Raw genomic sequence first — 27,551 nt, forward strand, 5'->3', positions numbered from 1 at the left:
TTAATTGGTAGTTTGAAGTAAAATTATCCTTAAATCTAGGTATTTTTGTTGTCACATGTCATAACCTTGTAATTGTTGCTACAACAAGAAGAGAATGCCTTTTTGCTGAATTTTTAAGAAAAACTCAACATTCTGGCCATTATACCATCTAGGAATTTTACAACCTATAGACCTATCAAGACAGAAATTAATTTGAAGGTCACATCAGCCTTCATATGAATTTTCTGTAAAATTGAGATGACATTTTACATGTTAACTGAGTAAAAGTGACATCATAAATGATGGTCATTTAGGTTCTGTTTCTCTTTTCCAGCTGGAAAGCCCATGTGAGAGGTACTTTAGGGAAACTCTCGCTGAGTCAGTCCTCCAGCTTTTCATGCCAGGGAATCCTGATGTTACTTAATGCATTTGCCATACATTGTACTTCCATTGAACAAATAAACTAAAAGTCACTAACCTGAAGTTTATCCTGTAAGCAAAATGTTATCAGACTGGAAATACGGATTTGTTTTTTGAAACGGAGTTTTGTTCTTGTTGCCCAGGCTGGAGTGCAATGGCGCGATCTAGCTCACTGCAACCTCTGCTTCCCAGGTTCTAGCGATTCTCGATTCTCCTGTCTCAGCCTCCTGAGGAACTGGGATCATAGGCCCGTGTCACCACACCCAGCTAATTTTTGTACTTTTCATAGAGATGGGGTTTCATCACATTGGTCAGGCTGGTCTCAAACTCCTGACCTCAGGTGATGTGCCTGCCTTAGCCTCCCAAAGTGCTGGGATTACAGGCATGAACCACTGTGCCCGGCGGAAATATAGATTTTAAACTTAGCATATGAACAAGTGTGGAGAGTAATAATGGCAGAAAATTGATATCTTTTATTGCAAATCTTCCATCTGCACCTAAGAGATAGAGGTCTCGGACCTAAGAGCCTAAGCTAGTATCCCGGTGGAGGCAGCCACTAAATTCAAGACCCTCTTGCTAATACGCAATGTAAAGCCAAGAGTAAAAGCAACAAAGCCATCGTTTCATGAAAGAATTCAGTCCTTTTTTTTTTTTTAAATGATTAAGAGAATATTTATTTAAGCAAGAATACATACAGTCGGCTAGGTGCGGTGGCTCATGCCTGTAATCCCAGCACTTTGGGAGGCTGAGGCGGGTGGCTCACTTGAGGTCAGGAGTTCCAGACCAGCCTGGCCAACATGGCAAAACCCTGTCTTTACTAAAAATACAAAAAATTAGCCGGGTGTGGTGGCACTCGCCTGTAGTCCTGGCTACCTTGGAGGCTGAGATGGGAGAATTTCTTGAACCAGGAGGTGCAGAGACTGCGCCACTGTACTCCAGCCTGGGTGACAGACTGAGACCCTGTTTAAAAAAAAAAAAAAAAAAAAGAATGCATATGGTCATCATTGCCATTGCCAGACTTGACATGAGATGTTAAATGTTCAGCCCAATTTTCCTTCCTGGATAAGTTTTTCTTTTCTATCCCTGTCAGTTTTGAAAACATAATACTAGAAGAAGAGGGGCCCAATTCCACAGAGAGCTCCCAAGAGAGGGTTTTTGGGAGCGGGTCTGAAATTGGGATAGACACTTGCTGATCTTGCATAGGTCCAACAAATCAAGGCAGTATCTTGGATGAGCCCTTGGCAGTTAGGGTTGTTGTACTGAAGCAGGTATTCCTGTTTAGGCCAGGCCCTTATGGCCAATCGCTCAGCTTGTGCCCACTGGGTCTCCAGAGATATGTCGTATTCAGCTGGGTTGAGGGTTGAGGGCAGAGTGGCCAGTCGCGATGGAGTATACTGGGAGCTACATCTTGGCCACCCAGCCCAGATCTCATTCTTTGTGTTCTTTTGGAATTCCAATGCTTTCATGAATAAGAATTCTCATGAATTCTTACGGAAAATAGCAAAATATCCCAGGCAGATTCTCTCTTTTGCATATAAATCTTAAGGGGAGAGGGAAGCAAGAGAGGCAGATGTGGAAGTTGGCAGAGCAGCTAGCAAGGTGCTAAGTGGAGACACTAGTGTGGGGAGCAATGAGAAGTTGGCCTCAGAAGGCAATGAGATGTCCAGGGCCAGGGGTGCCACTGGGATCTGAGAGCCCGAACAGCTGTGAACTCCACCCCCCCACCAAGTTCTCCACAAGGTGTGGTTGTGTGGCTGCTGAATGTTCCTTTCCATTTTCTCACTTTCCTGTTCATTCTTACAATAACCCCCAACCACCAAATTTGGGTCTGTGTCCCTTGAACCCAAAAGAATCTAACATTGGGTCACAGTTTCTATCAAGGATCTGAGGACTAGGGGCAATTTAGTGTCCCTATATGTTAGGACTCCCACTTAAAGAACTTGGTTTTTTGATCCCAACAAGTTCCCTGTAAAGAACTCCATATTCTCTCTCTTCAGTGAGTGAAATAATAAAAATGCAAATCTCCACTCTTCCCCTGTGTGTCAAAGACATTCCTTTTCAAGGAGGTTCATTCTGAAGTGACCTCTGAGTAACAGTACAAAGTAGTAGATAGTAGCTTAGGTATTTTCAAAGGAACGGGTATGCCTAACAGTATCTAACATTTATTGTGTGGTTCTTTAGGCTCTGCACTGAATATACATTACCTAATCTAATTCTCACCACAACCCTTTCAGATGGGTATAATCCTATTCCCTGTTTATATTTTAGTAAGTGACTGGAGATCACCCAATTTAGTTAAGTGGTAGAATTGGGGTTCAAATTTGGTTTTAACTGTAGAGCTTGAATTCTTAACCAGTGTGCTATACTAAAAGCAAACTCTGAAAAACACATCTCATCCAATTTCTTGACAGGATATTTCTGTTCCCAGTGATTTATTCTATTAGTAGGTCCAAGTAGCTGAGCCTTTGGGCAACTCCCAGGACTTTCTGCAGTGGCCTCCTGTGACCCCTGCACTGTCTAGTGGAACCAGGGTATGTCTTCTGTGTTCCACTGAAAAATCACAAGGGATAACCTACCACTCTCAGCTTGCTGTTTGAACGCTTTAACCCAGATTTTTCGAAGTCTCTACTTTTACCTGGTTCTTGCTTTTTACTGCAATTTCCAAGGGATCCCTGCCTCAGGCCTTTTTTCCACCCAGGGGAGAGAAGATGTGCTATCATATGATTTTATTAGACAAGAGAAATAGGCCCAACATGTACTGTAGCATTAAGATAGCAGGTTGCAGTGGCTTTTTCGGTGGTGAAACATTTCCAGAAATAAGAAAATAAGTCCCATCACCAGGTCTCTAGCTGTGTTTCTTCACACTGGCACCAGATAGAAGCTCTAGAAAATGTAACGTATAATGTGCCATACCCCAATGAGGCCTCATTGGCAGAAACACCAACAAAAGTCACACAACTCTGTTATGATAATGTCAAGCATCTCTCATCAGTATGCCAGCTCCAGGGCCTCAGTCAACAGATGTGAATGGGAGGATAGTGGTAATTCTCTCAATTGTTCACTCTGGGGACATTTTCATTCAGATGCTTATGTGTGTTTCACTTGATCCTTCTTACAACCTCAGTGGGAGGCTGGGTCAGATCGGGGACAGTTTCCCAAGTCAATAACGACTTCCTAGAAGGAAATCTAGGGATTTTTCTCTCTTAGCCACAGATTCACAAACATACCCATTCTTTAGTTGTCTGTAATGCCATTAACAGCAATTATTTCAATCTATGTATATAGCATTACATGTTTGCATATAGATATATTTGCTTTACGTGCACCTTTGTAAGAACACACCTCTTGCTTACAAGAGTCAAACTGTGTCTTTGTTTTAGTGTCCAAATTGAAAAACATACACATAGACCAAAAGAGGTGAACACAGATTCTCAGAGAAGGGGTGGAAAAAGGGAGTGAGTGTGTGGAGGGAGTCCTTTTCAGAATCACCTGGGGATTTATTCAAAGTGCCTTTCCCTTGCTGCCCTGACCACCCCACTGCACCCCAGAAGGAATCATTACAATTGAGGGCATGCTGAATCCCTCAGACGCATTGGAGTGGAAAAATTCTTCAGTTACTAAAATATAAAATATTTTCAATGAAACTATGATAACTAGGTGCCTGGGAATGGATTACTTTTGTAGCAGGTATGATTCTCAGTCTACAAATTAAGGTATGCAAGCAATACTAAATCTCTTTATTTTCTAGAAATCAATTAAATTTGACTAATCTCTCCAGGCTCATGAGAAAATATAATCTGAGTCATTGTCGGAGCCTCCCCTCCCTTCTCAAGGTCATGTCAGTGCCCAGCATATTCTGCAGTGTGAAGGTGTCTATGGAGACTCGGTGTTTTCGTCTGTTCCACAGGTTTCCACGAACAGTTCCGTTGTCCATGATCTTAAGGGCTTTTCAGGACTGCTGACATTTTGATGCTTCCAAGCCACACCTAAGACAGGGGACTCTCTTGTAAGATGGCTTAGGGGTGTTGTTTGCCTAGATACTGCATGCAGCTCTTTCTCTATGGGTTCTTGTTAGGGAGGAGACCACCCCTCATATTGTCTTATGCCCAATTTCTGCCTCCAAAGAAAGAAGAAGTAAAAACTAAAAGGCAGAAATGGAATCCACAGGCAGATAGCACAGCACCGTGTCCTGGGCCTGGTAGTTAAAAATCAACCCCTGACCTAATTGCTTGTGTTATCTATAGATTTCAGACATTGTATGGAAAAGCATTGTGAAAATCCCTGTCCTGTTCTGTTCCGTTCTGATTACCGGTGCATGCAGCCCCCAGTCACGTACCTACTGCTTGCTCAATCGATCACGACCCTCTCATGCCGACGTAAGCCGTTAAAAGAGACAGGAATTGCTCACTGGGGGAGCTCAGTTTTTGAGACGTGAGTCTTGCCGACGCTCCCAGCTGAATAAAGCCCTTCCTTCTTTAACTCAGTGTCTGAGGGGTTTTGTCTGCGGCTCATCCTGCTACACTTGCAGCATCTTTTCTTGTCTATTCCAAGGCCTCCCTTCATCTCCACTTCTGGTGCAGGAACCTTTTTTCTACTCTAGGAAGCCTTCTATTCCTCCAGTTATCCTTTTTGTTTCTTCTAACAAGTCTCCCATTTTTTCCTTCTTTATTGTAAACGCTCTAAGTTCTACTGTGAGCTCAGGCTTCTGGAAACAAAACCCAGAACTTCTCTTTTTTTGAGATGGAGTTTCATTCTTGTTGCCCAGGCTGGAGTGCAACCGCACAACCTTGGCTCACTGCAACCTCTGCCTCCCAGGTTCAAGTGATTATCCTGCCTCAGCCTCCTGAGTAGCTGGGATTACAGCCATGCGCCACCACGCCTGGCTAATTTTATATTTTTAGTAGAGATGGGGTTTCTCCATGTTGGTCAGGCTGGTCTCACACTCCTGACATCAGGTGATCCGCCAACCTTGGCCTCTCAAAGTGCTGGGATTACAGGCGTGAGCCACTGTGCCTGGCCCAAAACCCAGAACTTCGTGGAGTTATTTCTGCTTTCTGTGCTACCAAATAATTTCCTTGAGCCCATATGAAACACAGCCAGCTCCAAGTTTGAGTGAGAGAAACATACAGAAAAGAAAAAAAAAATACAATTTAGTGACCCCAAATTTCATTTTTTTCTCATTTTTATACCATCTTTACTAGTGATTCTCAGTTCTAATTTCCAAATATACACAGAAAGATGGTTTGGGGCTGTTGCAAAAATTCTCTAAAACTTTCAAGATCAAGTTAATGCTGGAGAAATTTAAAATTCTAAAATAAATAATGGTTCTTGTTAAAGCTCGGAGATTTAAGAGGTTAGAAAAGTACTTCTCCCATTCTAACAATGAGAAAAAAAAAAACTAGATAAACTACAAAATTAACAACTTTTTTGAACCTATGAGAGAACTTATGTTATAGGCAAATAACTTTCTTAAAACCAAGAGAAACACAAGGGCCTGCAGGGAGAAACAGTATTCAAGCATACGCTTACCTAGAACAGATACTGCCAAATGCCATAAAAAACTGGTAAGAAGATTATGCTAGAAATGTTTAAAGAATTGCTAAAGGCCAAGTGTGAGCTAGTATCAGAGGCATTTGAACCGGAGCAACTCCAAGGGGCTGGGTAAAATAAGGCTGAGACCTACTGGGCTGTGTTCCCAGATGGTTAGGCATTCTAAGTCACAGGATGAGATAGGAGGTCTGCACAAGATACGGATCATAAAGACTTTGCTGATAAAACAGATTGCAGTAAAGAAGCCGGCTAAAACCCACCAAAACCAAGATGGCCACGAAGAGTAACCTCTGGTTGTCCTCACTGACACACTTTCACCAGCACCATGACAGTTTACAAATGCCATGACAACCTCAGGAAGTTACCCTATATTGTCTAAAAAGGGGAGGCATGAATAACCCACCTCTTGTTTGGCATATCATCAAGAACCATAAAAATGGGCAACCAGTGGCCCTCGGGGCTGCTCTGTCTATGGAGTAGCCATTCTTTTATGCCTCTACTTTCTTAATAAACTGCTTTCACTTTACTGTATGGACTCGCCCTAAATTCTTTCTTGCACAAGATCCAAGAACCCTTTCTTAGGGTGTGGATCAGGACCAGTTTCCGGTAACACTAGCATGAGAGTGTGAAGTCCCAGGGGCTGCAGACACAGAGGGTTCACACTGTCTTACAGTTTTTCCCTCCAAGAACAATAGGAGCTCACAGGGTAGATCAAGGAGAAGCCTCAGAAAATGTCCTCCAAGATGCTGGCTGGAGAAGGGGAATAGCAGCCACTGCCCAAACACCACCCTGATACATTCCCTTCATCTTCCCTACCCAACAAAGCTTTAATCTGCAAAGGGAAGTTGGTCAAAACTGTACCACTGGAAACTGACTGCAGCTAGGAGAGGAGAATATGAGGGAAAAGAAGCTTCACTTTGGGGGGCAGGGCAGGAATATTTGCTAGGCCAGCACTACAGCTGGAAAAGTTGCAGTAGCCACTGAGACCCAGGTTTTCAGTTTCTGCTAAGACTGATGCTTCGTAAGAATATAAGAGGTCACCCCTCTCCCTCTCTCAGCCACCATGCTAACAAGAGTTGCATCAGAATATAGTTTGGAGAACTACATACAGACTCTCTCTGGAGGATAGCGCAAAGGGGAGACTCAAAACCAAGAGAAGAGACAGAAACAATATATCACTAGGGGAGTTTAAAGCTTCTGGACCCCTGAGGGTAACCATAGCAATAACAAACTTCCAGTCCAACTCTGGACTAAATTAACACAAATTCCCACATTAAAAGTCTAGCAGAAGGAAAGGCATGCTCAGTTCCAAGCATAAAAATATTTACATAGTATCTACTGCCCTGTATAATATATTTACCTTTCATCAAAAAATCCCATGGTACACAAAAAGGCAAGAAAAAACACAGTATGGAAAACTGTGTTTCCCAAAGTAATCAACAGAACCAGCCTCATAAACATGTTGGATTTATCAGACAGGGAATTTTAAATAACTATGACAAATATGTTAAAGACTAATGGAAAAGGTGGACAACATGCAAGATCATATAGATAAGTTCAACAGAGAGATAGAAACAACAAGAAAGAATCAACTAAAAATGCTACACATCAAAAACACAGTAGTAGATATGAAGACTGTCTTTCATGGGCTTACCAGTAGACTTGATATAGTCAAGGAAATAATTAATGAAGTGGAATATAGGTCAATAAAATTTACTCAAACTGAAACAGAAGGAGAACAGAGTGGAAAAAAATAGGACAAAATCTCCAAGAGCTATGGGACAATATTAGACAGTCTAACATATACATAATTTGAAATCCCAGAATGAGAAGAAAGAATGGGTAGAAGAAATGTTTAAGAAATAATTGCTGGCAATTTTCTAATTACTGACAGACATTCTTATGTTCTGAATGTATCCCCCTCAGATTCATGTGTTAAAAACTCAATCCCTAATGCAACAATGTCTTAGAGATGGGTCTTAATGGGAGGTGTTTAGATTATGAGGGCTCTGCCCTTGTAAAAGGATAAATGCTGCTATAAAAAGGGCTTGCAGGAGTAGGTTTGCTCCCTTCCACCTCCTGCCATGTGAGGATGAAGCAAGGAGCTCTAGCTAGCATCTGGCTCACCAGATGCTAGCACCTTGATCTTGGACTTGCCAACCTCTAGAACTGTGAGAAATAAATGTCTGTTTCTTTAAAATAAATTGTCTAGTCTGTGGTATTTTGTTATAGTAGTCTAAAACAGACTATGACAGAAATTGGTACGAGAGGAGTGAGGTGTTGCTGTAATAAATACCTACAAATGTGGAAGCAACTTTGTAACTGGGTAATGAGTAGAGGCTGAAACAGTTTTGGAGTGAATGCTGGAAAAAGCCTATATTGCCGTGAGAATACATTAAGAGCATTGAGGGTGATTCTGGTGAGGGCTCTGAAGAAGAACAGAGGTGTAGGAAAAGCCCCAGTCTTCTTAGAGATTACTCAAGTGGTCATGAATGGAATGCTGGTAGAAGTATGGACAGTAAAGGACATTCTGATGAGGTTGTAGATGAAAATGAGGAACAAACATTGGAAACTGGAGGAAAGGCCACCCATGTTACAAAGTAGCAAAGAACTTAGCTGAATTATGTTCATGTCCTAGGATTTTATGGAAAAGGCAGAACTTAAATGTGATGAACTAGGATATTTGGCAGAAGAAATCTCGAAGCTGAGAAGTATTTTAGGATGCTAAGTGGCTTCTCTTAATTGCTTATAGTAAAATGTGAGAAGAGAGAAACAATTTAAAGATGGAATTTACAATGAAAGGAAAAGCAGAACATAAACATTCAGAAAATCTCAGTCTGCCACGTAAAGAATAAGAAAACATGTTTAGGAAAGAAAATCATGGGTGTGGCCAAGTGACCATTTGATAAGGAAATTAGTAGGGATAGAAGGAATCCAGGTGCTATTCATCAAGACAACAAGAGAATGACCCCGAAGGCATTTTGGAGATCTTTAGAGGCCGCCATGCCCACCACAGGCTCAGAGTGCTAGGCCGAGAAATATCATCAGAGTGACCAGATGAAAGGAAATAATATAGAACATAAATAAATGAAATTGAAAATAGGAAAACAATACATAAAATCAATGAAACCAAAAGCTGATTGATATAGTTTGGATGTTTGTCCCCTTCAAATCTCATGTTAAAATGTGATTCCCAGTGTTGAAGGTGGGGCTTGGTGGGAGGTGGTTGGGTCATAGGGGCAGATACCTCATGAATAGCTTGGTGCCCTCCCCACAGTAATGAGTTCACATGAGATCTTGTTGTTTAGAAAGGAGCCTGGCATTTCCTCCTCCCTCTCTTTTTTGCTCCTGCTCTAAGTGACATGTGTGCTCCACCTTCACCTTCCACCATGAGTAAAAGCTTCCTCACCAGAAGCCAAGCAGATGCTGGTGCCATGCTTGTACAGCCTGCAGAATAGTGAGCCAAATAATCTCTTTTCTTTAGAAATTACCCAGCCTCATGTATTCCTTTATAGCAATTCAAATGGACTAATACACTGATTCTTTGATAAAGTCATAAAATTGATAAGTCACTGGTCAAGCTGGCCAAGAAAAAGAGAGTGAAGACACAATTTCTCAACATCAGGAATGCAACAAAGGACATCACTACTGATCTCACAGACATTAAAAATATAAGAGAATAGTACAGACAACACTATGTCCATAAGTTCAACAATTTAGATAAAATGAAACAATTATTTTAAAGAGCCAAACCACCACAACTCACTTAAGAAAGATACCTAACCTGAATACTCCAATATTTATTAAGAAATTGAAACTATAGTTTTGAAACTTCTAAAAAGGAAACTCCTAGCCTAGATGGTTTCACTGATAAAATCTACAAAACACTTAAGCAAGAAATAATCCCAATTCTACATAATATCTTCCAGAATATAGAACATTTATGAATTCATCTGGTGAGGTAAGCATTACCCTAAGACTCAAACCAGCTTGCACATTGCAAGAAAAGAAAACTATAGCCCAAGATACCTCATGAAAATAAATGCAAAAAATGCTCAACAAAATATTAGCAAATCAAACATTGCAATATATTAAAAGAATAGTATATAACCAATTGGGGTTTATATCAGATCCCAGGAAAGAAAATCAGGCTTACATTTAAAAAATCAATCAATGTAATTCATTATATTATATACATTCATCTCAATAGAAACAAAAACAAAATCAATGAAATTCAACATCCATTCATGACAAAAGTCTCAGAAAACTAGGAATAGAAGAGAACTTCTTTAACTTTATATAGGAAAGCTATGAAATACCTACAACTAGCATCATACTTAAGAGTAAAATACTGAACGTTTTACCCTCCAAAACTGGGAATAAAGCGAGGATGTCCTCTCTGACTATCCCCAATCAACACCAGACTGGAAGTCATAGCCAGTGAAATAAGCCAAGAAAAACAAATAAATAGCATACAGCTTTGAAAGGAAAAAGATAAGCCTGTCTTTAATTGAAGATGACATGGTTATCAATGTAGACAATTCCAAAAATATACAAAACACTCCGAGAACTCATAAGTACATTTAAAAAGGTCAATATACAAAAACCAATCATATTCCTATATTCCAGAAATGAATAGTTGTCATTTGATATTAAGAAACAAGATCATTTACAATTGCACTGAAAAAGTTAAGTACTTAGGTATAAGTCTATTAAAACATGTGTATGGTCTATATGTTGAAAATGACACTGATGAAAGGTATTAAAGAAAAATCTAAACACATTGACAGATACACTGTGTTCATGATTTGGAAGCATTAATATTATTAAGAGGCCAGTTCTCCCCAGTTTGATCTGTAGATTCCATGAAATCCCAATCAAAATCCAGTAAGCTTTTTATAGATGATGACAAGCTAATTTTTAAACTTATATAGAAAGGCAAAGGACCTAGAATAGCCAAAGCAATGCTGAAAAAGAAAAAAAAAGTTGGAGGATTCATGCTCTAGGATTTCAAGACTTATTCAAAACCTATACTAATCAAGACAGTATTGAATAAGCTAAAGGACAGACACATGGAGCAATGGAACAGAAAAGAGAATTCATAAATAGATCTACAGAAATATTGTCAGCTGATTTTTAACAAAGGTGCCAAGACAATGCAATGGACATAGGATAGTTTTTCAGAAAATGATGCCAGAATAGTCCATTTGCAAAAAATGAATCTCCCTGTACCTTAAACAAAAATTAACTAAAAATGGATAATAAACCTAAATGCAAAACATAAAACTATAAAATGTCTAAAAGAAAACATAGAAAATTTGTGTGATCTTGGGTTTGGCAATGGGTTGTTAGATACAACAATAAAAGCACAATCCATAAAAGAAAAAAACTGATAAATTTGACTTTATCAAAATTTAAATCTTTGCTTTGCCAAAGATGCAGTTGAGAAAATAAAAAGACTGGCACAGAGACAAGGCACAGACTGGGGAAAAAATTGCAAATCACATATCTGACAAAGACACGTTTCCAGAGTGTATATATAATATGTCTCTCTCTATATAATGACATGTTAAAACTCAGTAATAAGAAACAACCCAATCTTACAAACGGGCAAAATATCTGAACAGATATTTCTTTAAGAAGATATCAATAGCAAATAAATATAAAAGAGGTGTTCAGCATCATTTGTTATCAGAAAAATGTAAATGAAAACCATAATGTGATAGCACTACATACCTATCAGAATTTCTGGAATAGAGAAAAATGTGGCAGTATGGTGAGATGCAAAGCAACAGGAACTCTCATTCATTGCTGTTGAGCATACTAAATAGCACAACCAGGTTGGAGGACAATTTGGAAATTTCTTATAAAGTTAAACATATACTTACCACATGATCCAGAAATCCCAATCCAAGGCATTTATCCAAATGAGTTGAAAACTAATGTTCATACAAAAATTCATATAAAAATGTGTATAACAACTTTATTCACAGTCATTCCAAATGAGAAACAGCTGCAATGTCCTTCAGTAGGTAATGGAATAAGGAACTGTGATATATCCGTACAGTAGGCTATTGCTCAACAATAAAAATGAATGCATTATCGATTTACACAACAACACGGATCTTAAATGCATTCTGTAAGTGAAACAAGCCAGACCCAAAAGCCTACATATTATATGATTTCATTTTTATGACATCGTGTAAAAGGCACAACTATAGGGATAGAAAACAGGTCAGTGGTTCAGTGGTTAGCAGGGTTGAGGGAAACGGGAGAGGTTTTCTACAAAGGGACTGGATGAGAAGTAATTTTTAGCGTGATGAAACGGTTCTATACATTACTTGGGCAGGTGGATACATGGCTCTATGCATTTTCAAACCCCATAGAACAGTAGTCTACAAAGGGTGAACTTTACTGTATGCAAATTGAAAAAAAAATCAACAAGGATGTTTGGGGGAGATCCCAATAGGCAACACAGAAAAAAGTTATTTGCTGAGCAGCAACTTTTAAAGGTGCCAGAGAGTTAAAACAAAAGAAAACAAAACAAAAAAACAAAACAGCAATAAATATAGTGGCATGACTTCAAAAAAGTTCATTTATAATTTCTTCACTTGTGTCCACTGTGGTGAATTCTGTCAATGTGAGCTCCTGAAAAGCAAGGCCTGTGTTTGTCTCCCTCTGTAGGCCCACGCTTTACAGTACAGCATTTCTCAAATGAGTTATAGGCAGACCCCCCCCCCACACTGTTAGGGAGAAAACAAACCTCCCGTGGACTTCTAATGCTAAAGTCTTTTATTATCTTGTTTTAAACATATGTTTAAACATACAAATATATAAATGCTTGTGTTTACAATTCTTATACACCTAGGAGACCATAACAAAATTATGAATTAGACACAAAGAACTGGAGCCCCAGTAAAGCTCAATCTGATAACATTCATTGGTGAAACTCAATCACTGCTCACAATGTGACTCTGCTCCTGAGGCCTGTGGTCTAGTCTTGGAAGTGGGCAGCCATGATAAATGTTGGAACTCAAATGTTTCCACCTTTATTCTCTCTTCTAATGATTACACAAACATCATTTTCACAGCAAACCTTGATGTTGTATAGGACGGCTTGAAGAAGTTGAAAATCACTTCCTACATCAGCACCATCAAAACTACTACTAGACCTTGTTATGATTTTCCTGTTCCCACCTGCATCTAACCTGTGATAAACAAAATTTAGTTTATGTTAAATTTGGCCCTTGTCCTCTAAGGAGTGTTAAGTGTGAAGCCATCACAGTGTTGCTGATGAACAGAATTTACCTCTGTTCGAAGAGCAAGGACTCTGTGATTATGTGGGAAGGCTCTGCTGTCTTTGTCCTCAGTCTTTGCCTGCTTTAGCAAATTCTGATAGGAGGAAGATGCAAACACCACTCTCAGGTGGGATTTCAAAATCCTGCACCATCAAACTGATCTGTTTTGAACTATATGGAGCTCTCTAAGGTTACAATAATTCTTTCTACTGTGCTTTCAATACTGAAAAAAAATCACTTATTAGTGGACAATTCAACCAGCAATTTAAATAGAAATTATTTTTAAAAACATGCTTGACACATAGCCAGACATAGTGGCACATGGCTGTAGTCCTAGCTACTTGGGAGGCTGGGGCTTGATCCCAGGAGGTAAAGGGCAGCTTGGATAACATAGTGAGACCCTGTTTCAAACAAAACAAATGTTTTGTTTGAAATGCTTGACAACTAATTATGTTGATTACCTATGATTTGGAGAAATCCATGCTATAACAATGAATAGTCAAGCGTTCACTCTGGAGTAATCCAACACTTTGCTGTATTCCATATGAAAATAAAACATGCCTTTGAATTTTTACAAGGATGCAGCCAGCTTTTGTTTGAATCTGTGAAATGGCAAGTTTGGGGCTGGACTAGGACTGTATCAGGGAAAGAAGCTGTTTGGCATGTTTTTTTTTCTGTAGTGTTGAGCATTGCTGCTTGTTGGGCAGCTCAAAGGACAAGATATTCAAAGATCTCCCTGCCAGCAGGTGCCTCCAACACCACACTTGAGAAGTGGATATGCGTGAGCCAAGTCCTGGCAGCCACACTCACCAGCCACATAGTCCTTGGGGACATCACCAGACTCCTCGTGCTTCTGCTTCCTCACCAGTAATGGAAGAACAGTGGTGATAAGTTTTAAATGGGAAGATGCAGGGAACATGCTGAGAAGAAAGATTAGCACACAGGACATGCTCTATCATGTTAGCTCTTCTTACTGACACACTTAACACATTGGATTACAGTCACCCATCTCCTATTTTTGCTTTAAACCTAACTGGTCTATCAGTTCTTGAGAAGCAGGGACCACAACTTATTCCTCTCTGAATCCACAGTCCTGAGCATACAACACTCAGTGTTTTGAACTGAAGAAAGGGAATAGAATTGGAAAATTGTTCAAAAAAGAGCAAATTGATGAACACAACCAAGCAAGGGACAAAAATGAGTAATTTTCACCTCAGAGTGTAGGATAATAATTTCTGTGTGCCACCTTCGAGTCGACCTCTGTGCCCAACATTTTTTCACCTCAATGCATTTAACAAATTATTCCTCACAGTTCATTTGGGTACACTACTGGCTGCAATCCTGTAATTACAAGTTGTTTTTTCTGCTTCAAAATTGACCTGAATGCTAATAAGCAAAACCAACTAAAAAAATTCTTACCCTGAAGTTCTGGAAATGGTTTTGATCTGGGTGTTGGATACATATTACGTATCTGTACTCTTATAATTTGCACACTTTATTGTATGTATGTTATACCCAATTAAACATTTTTTAAAGCCCTTTGCCTATCAAGAGTGATTCCATCTGACACATGTCTACAAGACTGTCACTGCCACCCTGGCTATCCCTTCCTTGGCATCTCCCAACCTACTGCTCCCAAAAATGTCCTGTATCTACTTAGCTTATAATCACAGGAAATCTGTATGCACTTTGAACAGCAAAGCCCTCAAGGCTTCACAAAGTTGAAGCTTTTACAGAACCAGAAAAAACAATCCTAAAATTCATATGGAACCAAAAAGAGCCCACATAGCCAAAGCAAGACTAAGCAAAAAGAACAAATCTGAAGGCATCACATTACCCAACTTCAAACTATACTATAAGGCCACAGTCACCAAAACAGCGTGGTATTGGTATAAAAATACGCACATAGACTAGTGGAACAGAATAGAGAACCCAGAAATAAACCCAAATACTTACAGCCAGCTGATCTCTGACAAAGCAAACAAAAACATAAATTGGGAAAAGGACACCCTATTCAACAAATCGTGCTGGGATAATTGGCAGGCCACATGTCGGAGAATGAAACTGGATCCTTGTCTCTCACCTTATACAAAAATCAACTCAAGATGGCTCAAAGACTTAAATCTAAGACCTGAAACCATAAAGATTCTAGATGATAACATTGGAAAAACCCTTTTAGACATTTGCTTAGGCAAAGACTTCATGACCAAGAGCCCAAAAGCAAATGCAACAAAAACAAAAACAAATAGATGGAACTTAATTAAACTAAAAAGCTTCTGCATAGCTAAAGAAATAAGCAGAAGAGTTAACAGACAATCCTTAGAGTGGGAGAAAATATTCGCAAAATATACATCTGACAAAGGACTAATATCCAGAATTGACAAATAACTCAAACAACTCAGCAAGAAAAAAACAAACAATCCCATCAAAAAGTGGGCTAAGGACATGAATAGACTATTCTCAAAAGAAGATATACAAATGGCCAACAAGCATATGGAAAAATGCTCAATATCACTAATTATTAGGGAAATGAAAATCAAAACCGCAGTGCAATACCACCTCACTCCTGCAAGTATGGCCGTAATCAAAAAATAAAAAAATAATAGATGCTGGCATGGATGTGGTGAAAAGGAAAACTTTTACACTGCTGGGACCTGGGAATGTAAACTAGTACAGCCACTGTGGAAAACAGTGTGGAGTTTCCTTAAGGAGCTAAAAGTATATCTACCATTTGATCTAGCAATCCCACTACTACGTATCTACCCAGAGGAAAAGAAGTCATTATACAAAAATAATACTTGCACAAGCATGTTTATAGCAGCACAATTTGCAATTGCAAAAATATGAAACCAGCCCAAATGCCCATCAGTCAATGAGTGGCTAAAGAAAGTGTGGTATATGTATATATATACCATTTACTCAGCCATAAAAAGAAATAATGGCATTTGCAACAACCTGTATGGAATTGGAGAATATTATTCTAAGTGAAGTCACTCAGGAGTGGAAAAACAAACATCCTATGTTCTCACTCATATGTGGGAGCTAAGCTATGAAGATACAAATCTTCATATGATATGTTGGACTTTGCGGACTTGGGAGAAAGACTACACATTGGGTACAGTGTACACTGCTGGGGTGCTGGGTGCACTAAAATCTCAGAAATCACCACTAAACAACTTATTCATGTAACCAAACACCATTGTTCCCCCAAAGACCTACTGAAATAAAAAAATTAAAAATTAAAAAGCAAAAAATGCTGAAGCTTTTTGTTAAAGAGCACTTAAAATTAAGGTTCCCATAATTTATCCACCAGAGGGAGCCAACAAAGCCACAATAGTAGGAACATACTGACCTTAGTGAGCTACAAATCAAGATTTTCAGACAAGGGCTGCAGAGTTGAGGCATAAGCAAGTATCAATTGCTTGGTTCAAGGAAGGCATGTGAAAATTTATTGAAGTCAGATTTAATTCATGGCTTTGTTTTCTCAATAGTAGACATGTTTTAATAGTAAGAGTCAAATGACTTTGAAAGTTTTAACACTAATAAATGCCTTGTGAGGATATGGACATGAAAGTAAGAATAGCTCACCTTTAAAAAACACTTTACAGATTCTGAATAATTTTCAGTTAGAGAGTTGAGTGCTGGCAGTTCTCTTCATTAATACAAGAATTTAATAGATAAATACAGTTTGAGCCCATTGGGATGAAAAAAACAGTTTTTATCGCATCAATGCAGCGTACGGCTGGTATATATGCAAATTAGGAAAAGGCATACCTGGGAGGTTTAGGGCATGGTTTGGTGAGCAGAGCATGGGATGGATTTCAGACCCCACTTTCCCTTATTAGGCAGCTCTGTGCAAGGCTAACATCCATATGTGGCAGTCCTCAAGTCTGGGCAATGGTGGCTCCAAGGGGATGCTTGGAAGAGTTTTTAATCTTTCCTTTCTCCAATTCTTTGATAAGGACAATAGCATTTTCTTAATCTAATATAAAATGCATTTCCAAGACTAGTTGCCCACCTCTCTTCTGCCAATCAGAATGTTGACCCAGGTTCTTCCTGCAGAAAAATTCTGGATTCACCACTGAACTATGAAAATAAACATTTTCCATCCTGTTCTCCTCTGCTTCCGATCCACCCTGCTGGAAAAGAGTTGCTTGTAGTTCCCAAGTGGCCTTTTTCTTTATAGTTTTCATTTCCTGATCAGTCCCCACTTCCTTATTTTGTAGCCACTATCTTCATCAGATTTTCTCGCTGGTTAGAAACTGAAACCAGACATCCATTTAAACATCTTACATGGGATCATCCCTCAGTCCTTACCTTATTTGATCTGACCACTTAACACTGTTGATCACTCTGTCCTTTGGAGATAACTTCCTCATTTGGCTTCCAGAACATGAGTCTTTTGCTTCTTCCCCTTCCAAATTGGCTGCTGATTCTCAGTCTCCTGGTTTGATTCCTCCTCATCTTCCTGATTTCTAAGTGTGGACAGCTACAAGGCATCTGTCCTGTGGCTTTACACACCTTCACAGCTCTCAAGTTTATATCTCCCCTAGCTTCCATCCTAAACTCCAGACTCATCTTCACCTGCTTACTGAACATTTCCATTTGGATTTTGTCTTATCTGTTCTCACACTGCTTAAAGAAACATCTGAGACTGGGTAATTTCTAAAGAACAGAGGTTTAATTGGCCCCTAGTTTCTCAGGCTGTACAGGAAGCATGGCAGCATCTACTCCTGGGGCAGCCTCAGGGAGCTTTTACTCATGGTGGAAGGCAAAGCTGGAGCAGGCATCTTACATGGCAGGAGCAGGAGGAAGAGAGAGATAGGGGAGGTGCCGCACACTTTAAAATGCCTAGATCTCTTGAAAACTCTTATCATGTGAACAGCACTAGTGGGATGGTGCTAAACCATTAGAAACCGCCCCCGTGATCCAACCGCCTGCTACCAGGCCCCACCTCCAGCACTGGGGATTACATTTCAACATGAGATTTGGGTGGTGACACAGATCCAAACCATATCAGATGTTTAAAAGCATCTCATACTAGACATGCCCAAAATCAAACTCTTAAGTTTCTCCTTCTATGTGTTTCATAGTCTTTCTCACCTGAGCTAATGATACCTCCCTTTTTAGTTGCTCATGCCAAAAACTCTGGAGTCATCTTTTTTTTTTTTTTTTTTTTGAGACGGAGTATTGCTCTGTCACCCAGGCTGGAGTGCAGAGTGCAATGGCATGATCTCAGCTCACTGCAACCTCTGCCTCCTGGGTTCAAGCTATTCTCCTGCCTCAGCCTCCCTAGTAGCTGAGACTACAGGCATGTGCCACCATGCCCAGCTAATTTTTGTATTTTTAGTAGAGACGGGTTTTCACCATGTTGGCCGGGATGGTTTCGATTTCCTGACCTCTTGAACTGCCCACCTCAGCCTCTCAAAGTGCTGGGATTACAGGCATAAGCCACCGCGCCCGGCCTGGAGTCATCTTTGACTGATCTTTCTCTTACTCTCCATATTGGCAAATGCCTTTGGATCCAGATTTGAAATCTGTCCAGAATTTGACTACTTTATACCACCTCAACAGCGACCACTCAAGTCCAGATCACGGCACCATCTCTTGCCTGGATTACTGCAATAGTCTTCTAAACTCACTTCCCTGACTCTGCCTTCCCCTACCCCTCACCCTTTAACCAGTGTCTATTTTCTTCACTACAGTCAGAGTCATCCTGCTATAACCAGAAGACTCTCCTCTGCATAACGTATCCCATCTCAGAGAGTGAAACCCAAGGAACTTAAAAGGGCCTGTGAGGCTCTACATGGTCAGTCCCTGATATAGTTCCAAACAGCACTCAAACCTCCCTGTTCTAACACCTTCTTTGTGCATGCCAAACCTGTTCATGCCACCTCAAGGTCTTTGCACTTGCCGATCTTTCTGCCAGCGTTCTTCCTTCAGATGCCCTCGGGCTGGCTCCTTCAACTCCTTTAGTCCCTGCTCCAATGTCATTGCATCAGCTAGGCCTTCCTGACACCGTATATAAAATAACACCCACACTCCTATCACTCTCTGTGTGCCTTACCCTGCAATTTTTTCTTCATAGCACTTCTGTCCTCTCCATTGGATGTGTGTGTGTTTAGGTATACATACATGTGGTATATATATTTGTATATACATATAATGTATATATTTGAATACACATGTAGTATATATATTTGTGTATGTATATGTTTATCTGTTTAATCATTGTCTGCCTTCTCCACCAAAAATGTAAACTCTGTGATTAAAATTATTTTGTTTCATTTATGTTATAACCTCAGTGCCTGGAACAATGCCTAGCACATGGCAGGTATTTGATAAATATTTGTTGAATGAATGTTGACTGAATCTAGGTAACTTATATACTGACTAAAAGTTACATACAATGTGTAAAATAAAATGTGTTAAATTTTGCCTTAAATTTTTCTGTGTTGCCCAAGCAGAACTGGGAGTCTCGGAAGGCATTTAAAGAAATACAGTGTTTACCCTGGAAGAACAGTGGATGCCACATGAATATTTGATGAATGTGGAATGAAATCTGACATCTTGTTGCTGGAGTAGATGGCTTAAAGATAATTGGACAAAACAGGAAGCTACAAATCCACATCATTTAACCCCTTGTTGTTATGTTGAATTAGGAAACATTATATATACTGCATTTTGTTTTTACCAATTGCTGCCATATTCTCTTACTATTATTATTAATATTTTTAAGAGAAAGCGTTTTGCTCTGTCACTGATACTGGAGTGCAGTGGTGTGATCATAGCTCACTGCAGCCTTGAACTCCTGGGTTCAAGTGATCCTCCTACCTCAGCCTCCTGAGTAGCTGGGACTACAGGCATGCCACCACGCCCAGCTAATTAAAAAAATCTTTTTTGTAGAGATAGTGTCTCACTATGTTTCCCAGACTGGTCTCAAACTCCCAGGCTCAAGCAATCATCTTGCCTTGGTATGTGCTACCATGCCCAGCCAAATTCTATTATTAAACAGAATTTGTATGCATTATCTGCCTACCTAAATAAGCATATTATGAATGTCATGCTTCATTATTGCTGATGCTGAAGAATCCAGACTGATGTCTTATAAGAGAATATCCATCAGTAAAGTCAAGAATTGTGTTTCTATTTATCACTTTATTGCCAAAGCTAATTGCTTATGTAAAGATTCCTGTCTTGATGTGAGCTGTTAGCATATTAAAGTATATTTACTGAAATTGAATCCATAATTTAAATGACATATAATTTAAATACACTTGTGAAAACAAAAAGATAAATTCATTTAAAACAGAATATAATTAAGGGAAAATTTTAATTAAAAAAACACTAATAACGAAACTGTTTTTTTTCCTAATTTTTATTTTATTGTGGTAAGAGCGCTTAATGTGAGTTCTACCGTCTGAACAAATTTGTAAGGGTACAGTACCATATTGTTAACTACAGGCACAATTTTATGCAGCCGTTCTCTAGAACTTATTCATCTTGCATAACTATGACTTTATACCTATGGAATAGCAATTCCCCACCATTTCTCTTCCCCTCAGCCCCAGTACCATTCTACTCTCTGATTCCATGAGTTTGACTATTTTAGACACCCCATGGGCCAGACATGATGGCTCACACCTGTAATCCCAGCACTTTGAGAGGCCGAAGTGGCTGGATTGCTTGAGCCCAGGAGTTCAAGACCAGCCTGGGCAACATGACAAAACTCTGTCTCAAAAATAAAATAAATAAAATAAAAAACAGGAAATCTTGCAATATGCAACAACACGGATGAATCTTGAAGACATTATACAAAGTGATTATTTCACTTGGTATGTGTGTATGTTTAGGTATATATACACGTAAGAAATCTAGAATTTCCTAATATTTCCTTTTTACATCTTTATTACATCTTTGATTTTCATCTTTAAAATGAACATGTAGAGGTAAAAACACAATATGCATATTAATCAGATTGTGTATTTTAATGCCTATGTGTTATAGAAGCCGCCACTGTGGTGAGAGTGTGGGCTTGGGACCTGGACTGCCTGGGCATGGATCCCAGCTCTGCCACTTCCTGGCTGTGGGTCATGAGCAAGCCATTTTGTCCTCATGTTTCTATTTCCTTATAGAGTTGTTGTGAGGATAATGAGATGATAGAGGTAAAACACTGAGAATAGTTCTGAACAAAGAGTAGTCACTCAATAAATACTAGCTATTGCTATTAGCTATATATAATGAAAATAAAGTTTTACCATCACATTCTCCTTTTGTAGCTAATGGGTTAAATTAATCCAATTTGCACTAATTTGTCAAAAATATCCAAACAGTTTCGCATAAAATTACTCCTAAAGAAAGAGAACCTTTATACCAAAGAGGAACACTCGCACCTTCTTTAGAGATGCCAGTTTCTCTCCGGGAATCTCCTGATTGCATACACTCCAGATGTCATAATTGGTACTGAGAGCTCTTAGAGATATTTCCCTGGTTATTGTTCATACAAAGCTCTGAGAAAGCCCATAGCAAACACTGGCTTCCAATGTTCTTCATTATTGATATTGATATTTTGAGATCATGACAAAGGGAGCGTGAGAATGATGATTAATTTACTAATTTTCCTCATTTTATGCTTTCTTCAGCTCTGTAACCCAATACCAATTAGCATGCACACACACAAACATACACACACATTTATATCTCACTGCCCACTTAAAAAATGAGATTTATTATATATTCATATTGACCTCAGTGTTTATGCTTTTGAGTCCTGTTTTAGGGAAGATTGTTTCAACAATAAAGATGTGCATTCTTACCTTGACATCCTTTGATGCAGGTGTATTCTGGCCCTCTTGATTCTGTGATACATGGTACACTAGTCTTCTGTTGAATTTGAATTGTAAAGTAGTTACAATTTAATATACTTATAAATAATGTATTTATTCATACTATGTAGAGACAGGGACACCATGGATAATTTTTTTCTCTGAATTGTATTTTTTAATCTTATTTTAAAGTTGGTATAAAATTCACATAATATAAACTTAGCCATTATAAAGTACACAGTTCAGTGGCATTTAGTGATATTCCCAAAGTGATGCAACCACCACCTTTCACTAATTTCAAAACTTTTTCATCACCCCAGAAACACACCCCATAGCCATTAAGTAATCACTGCCTATTCTCCTCTTCTCTCATCCCCTGACAACCATCGACCTGCTTTCTGTCTCTACGGACTTGCCTTTTCCGGATATATCATGTAAAAGGGATCATAAAATATGTGGCTTTTTGTGCCTGGCTTCCTTTATTTAGCACACTGTTTTTGAGGTTTATCTAAGTTTTAGCATGTATCAGTACTTTGCTCTTATTTACTGCTGAATGATATTCCATTGAATGTATGTATCACAATTTATTTATCCATTTCTCCATTGATGGGCATTTGGGTTTTTTCTACCTTTTGGCTACTATAAATAATGCTGCTATAAATATTCATGCACAAGTTTCTGTGTGGACATATGTTCTCATTTCTCTTGGGCATATATGTATGAGTGCAATTGCTAGGTCATATGATAACTCTATGTTTAACTTTTTGAGGAACTGCCAAATTATTTTCCACAATGGCCACATCATTTTACATTCCCACCAGCAATATACAAATGTTTCTATTTCTCCATATCTTCACCAATGCTTAATTCCCATTTTGTTTTGTTTTCATTTTAAATTAAAGCCATCTTAGTGGGTATAAAGTGGTAGCTTACTGTGGTTTTGATTTGCATTTTCTTCATTACCAAAGATGTTGAATATCCTTTCATATGCTTATTGACCATTTGTATATCTTCTTTGGGGAAATGTCTATTTAAATTCCTTGTGCATTTTTAAAAATTATGTTGTTTGTCTTTTTGTTATTGAGTTGTGAGAGTTGTTTATATATGCTGCATATTAAACCCTTAGCAGATATGTGATTTGCAAATATTTTTTCCCATTCTGTACATTGGCTTTTCACATTCTTGATAATGTCTTTTGATGCACAAAAGTTTTTAATTTTTATGAAGTCCAATTTATCTATTTTTTCTTTTGTTGCTTGTGCTTTTAGTGTCAATCTAAGAATCCTGTGGCAAATCCAAGTTGATCCACAAATTCATAAGGAACTGCAAGGGACTCTAAATACACTGAGCAATACTGAAAAAGAAAAATAAAGTTGGAGTACTCACACTTGCCTAAATTCAAAATTTACCACAAAGCTACAGTAATCAAAACAGTGTGGTACTGGCATAAAAGTAGATATATAGCCCAATGGACTAGAAATGAGATTCCAGAAATAAACCCAAACATCTATGGCCAATTGAATTACAACAAGAATACTAAGACAATTAAATGTAGAGACAAGAATCAAATAGATGCAATAAAAAATGATAAAGGGGATATCACCACCAATCCCACAGAAATACAAACTACCATCAGAGAATACTATAAACACTTCTATGCAAATAAACTAGAAAATCTGGAAGAAATGGATAAATTCCTCGACACACACACCCTCCCAAGGCTAAACCAGGAAGAAGTAGAATCTCTGAATAGACCAATAACAGGCTCTGAAATTGAGATAAATAATAGCTTACCAACCAAAAAAATCCAGGACCAGATGGATTCACAGCCGAATTCTACCAGAGGTACAAGGAGGAGCTGGTACCATTCCTTCTGAAACTATTCCAATCAATAGAAAAAGAGGGAATCCTCCCTCACTCATTTTATGAGGCCAGCATCATCCTCATACCAAAGCCTGGCAGAGATACAACAAAAAAAGAGAATTTTAGACCAATATCCCTGATGAACATCGATGCAAAAATCCTCAATAAAATACTGCCAAACTGAATCCAGCAGCACAACAAAAAGCTTATCCACCATGATCAAGTGGGCTTCATCCCTGGGATGCAAGGATGGTTCAATATACGCAAATCAATAAATGTAATCCAGCATATAAACAGAACCAAAGACAAAAACCACATGATTATCTCAATAGATGCAGAAAAGGCCTTTGACAAAATTCAACAGCCTTTCATGCTAAAAACTCTCAATAAATTAGGTATTGATGGGACGTATCTCAAAATAATAAGAGCTATTTATGACAAACCCACAACCAATATCATACTGAATGGGCAAAAACTGGAAGAATTCCCTTTGAAACCTGGCACAAGACAGGGATGCCCTCTGTCACCACTTCTATTCAACATAGTGTTGGAAGTTCTGGCCAGGGCAATTAGGCAAGAGAAAGAAATAAAGGGTATTCAATCAGGAAAAGAGGAAGTCAAATTGTCTCTGTTTGCAGATGACATGATTGTATATCTAGAAAACCCCATCGTCTCAGCCCAAAATCTCCTTAAGCTGATAAGCAACTTCAGCAAAGTCTCAGGATACAAAATCAATGTGAAAAAATCACAAGCATTCCTATACACCAATAACAGACAAACAGAGAGCCAAATCATGAGTGAACTCCCATTCACAATTGCTTCAAAGAGAATAAAATACCTAGGAATCCAACTTACAAGGGATGTGAAGGACCTCTTCAAGGAGAACTACAAACCACTGCTCAATGAAATAAAAGAGGATACAAACAAATGGAAGAACATTCCATGCTCATGGGTAGGAAGAATCAATATCATGAAAATGGCCATACTGCCCAAGGTAATTTATAGATTCAATGCCATCCCCATCAAGCTACCAATGACTTTCTTCACAGAATTAGAAAAAACTACTTTAAAGTTCATATGGAACTGAAAAAGAGCGCACATTGCCAAGTCAATCCTAAGCCAAAAGAACAACGCTGGAGGCATCATGCTACCTGACTTCAAACTATACTACAAGGCTACGGTAACCAAAACAGCATGGTACTGGTACCAAAACAGAGATATAGACCAATGGAACAGAACAGAGCCCTCAGAAATAATGCCACATATCTACAACTATCTGATCTTTGACAAACCTGAGAAAAACAAGCAATGGGGAAAGGATTCCCTATTTAATAAATGGCGCTGGGAAAACTGGCTAGCCATATGTAGAAAGCTGAAACTGGATCCCTTCCTTACACCTTATACAAAAATTAATTCAAGATGGATTAAAGACTTAAATGTTAGACCTAAAACCATAAAAACCCTAGAAGAAAACCTAGGCAATACCATTCAGGACATAGGCATGGGCAAGGACTTCATGACTAAAACACCAAAAGCAATGGCAACAAAAGCCAAAATTGACAAATGGGATCTAATTAAACTAAAGAGCTTCTGCACAGCAAAAGAAACTACCATCAGAGTGAACAGGCAACCTACAGAATGGGAGAACATTTTTGCAATCTACTCATCTGACAAAGGGCTAATATCCAGAATCTACAATGAACTCAAACAAATTTACAAAAAAAAACCAAACAAACAAGTGGGCAAAGGATATGAACAGACACTTCTCGAAAGAAGACATTTATGCAGCCAAAAGACACATGAAAAAATGCTCATCATCACTGGCCATCAGAGAAATGCAAATCAAAACCACAAGGAGATACCATCTCACACCAGTTAGAATGGCGATCATTAAAAAGTCAGGAAACGACAGGTGCTGGAGAGGATGTGGAGAAATAGGAACACTTTTACACTGTTGGTGGGACTGCAAACTAGTTCAACCATTGTGGAAGACAGTGTGGCGATTCCTCAGGGATCTAGAACTAGAAATACCATTTGACCCAGCCATCCCATTACTGGGTATATACCCAAAGGATTATAAATCATGCTGCTATAAAGACATATGCACACATATGTTTATTGCAGCACTATTCACAATGGTAAAGACTTGGAACCAACCCAAATGTCCAACAATGATCGACTGGATTAAGAAAATGTGGCACATATACACCATGGAATACTATGCAGCCATAAAAATGATGAGTTCATGTCCTTTGTAGGGACATGGATGAAGCGGGAAACCATCATTCTCAGCAAACTATCGCAAGGACAAAAAACCAAACACCTCATGTTGTCACTCATAGGTGGGAATTGAACAATGAGAACACATGGACACAGAAAGGGGAACATCACACACCGGGGCCTGTTGTGGGGTGGGGGGATGGGGGAGGAATAGCATTAGGAGATATAACTAATGTTAAATGATGAGTTAATGGGTTCAGCACACCAACATGGCACATGTTATATACATGTTGTATATATATGTAACAAACCTGCACGTGGTACACATGTACCCTAAAACTTAAAGTATAATAAAAAAAAAGAAAAGAAAATGTGGTGAAAATACAAATTTTCTTCAACAAATAAATTTTGGGCAACTGGATATCCAAATGTAAAAGAATGAAGCTGCATCCCTACCTCTCACTCCATGTATAAAAATTAATGCAAAAGAAATCAATAGCCTAAGTATAGGAGCTAAAACTATACAACTAGTAGAAGAAAACAAAAGGGAAAATATTCACCATGGATAATTTAAATCCACAGATAATTCTCTACCTCAGTTAAAAGTGAGCCTCTTTTCCATTATAACTTGTGCTCAGTGAATATGGGGATGATAGCAATGCTGACTAACTTTTTTTTTTTTTTTTTTTTTTTTTTTTTTTTTTTTTTTTAGATAGATAGTCTCGCTCTGTTGCCCAGGCTGGAGTGCAGTGGCGAGATCTCAGCTCACTGCAACCTCCACCTCCCGGGTTCAAGCAATTCTCCTGCCTCAGTCTCCTGAGTAGCTGGGATTACAGGCGTGTGCCACTATGCCTGGCTAAGATTTTGTATTTTTTTTTTTAGTACAGACAGGGTTTCACCATGCTGGCCAGGCTGGTCTCGAACTCCTGACCTTGTGATCCACCCGCCTCGGCCTCCCAAAGTGCTGGGATTACAGGCATGAGCCCAGCCGAGTTTTCTTTCTTTTCATTCCCCCATCCATTAGGATAGACATTTCATAAGAAATATCCTTGAAGAATATCAGAAAGAAGGCAAAGAATCAAGTGCTTAGTCAATCCTATCAAAACATAAAGTTGGTTGTAAATAATAAAAACAAAACCAAGTATATGCATTAAACCAAATACACCCTTTGGTTTATAAATTCTTTTATTAAGTCAATTAACTCTTCTCTTGCATCCCCTCCCTCATGTGATAATTTTATTATGAGTAGATAATACAATGGTTAAGAGCACAGACCCTACAGCCAGAGGGCAGGAAGTCCAGTCTTAGCTCCACCACTTGCTTAGCTGCATGACATCTTGTCACTTTTTAAACTCTCTACATGCCTCAGCTCCCTCATCTTTAAAATGGGAATAAT

General features: G+C 38.8%; 1 pseudogene; it reads right to left on the minus strand.

Annotated features, from left to right (window-relative positions):
• Positions 1-1,400: 1,400 nt before the first annotated feature.
• Positions 1,401-19,241, minus strand: LOC107974050 (NADH dehydrogenase [ubiquinone] 1 beta subcomplex subunit 4-like; annotated as a pseudogene).
• Positions 19,242-27,551: the final 8,310 nt, after the last annotated feature.

The sequence above is a fragment of the Pan troglodytes genome, chromosome 3, assembly GCF_028858775.2.
Source record: "Pan troglodytes isolate AG18354 chromosome 3, NHGRI_mPanTro3-v2.0_pri, whole genome shotgun sequence".
Classification (NCBI taxonomy): domain Eukaryota; kingdom Metazoa; phylum Chordata; class Mammalia; order Primates; family Hominidae; genus Pan; species Pan troglodytes.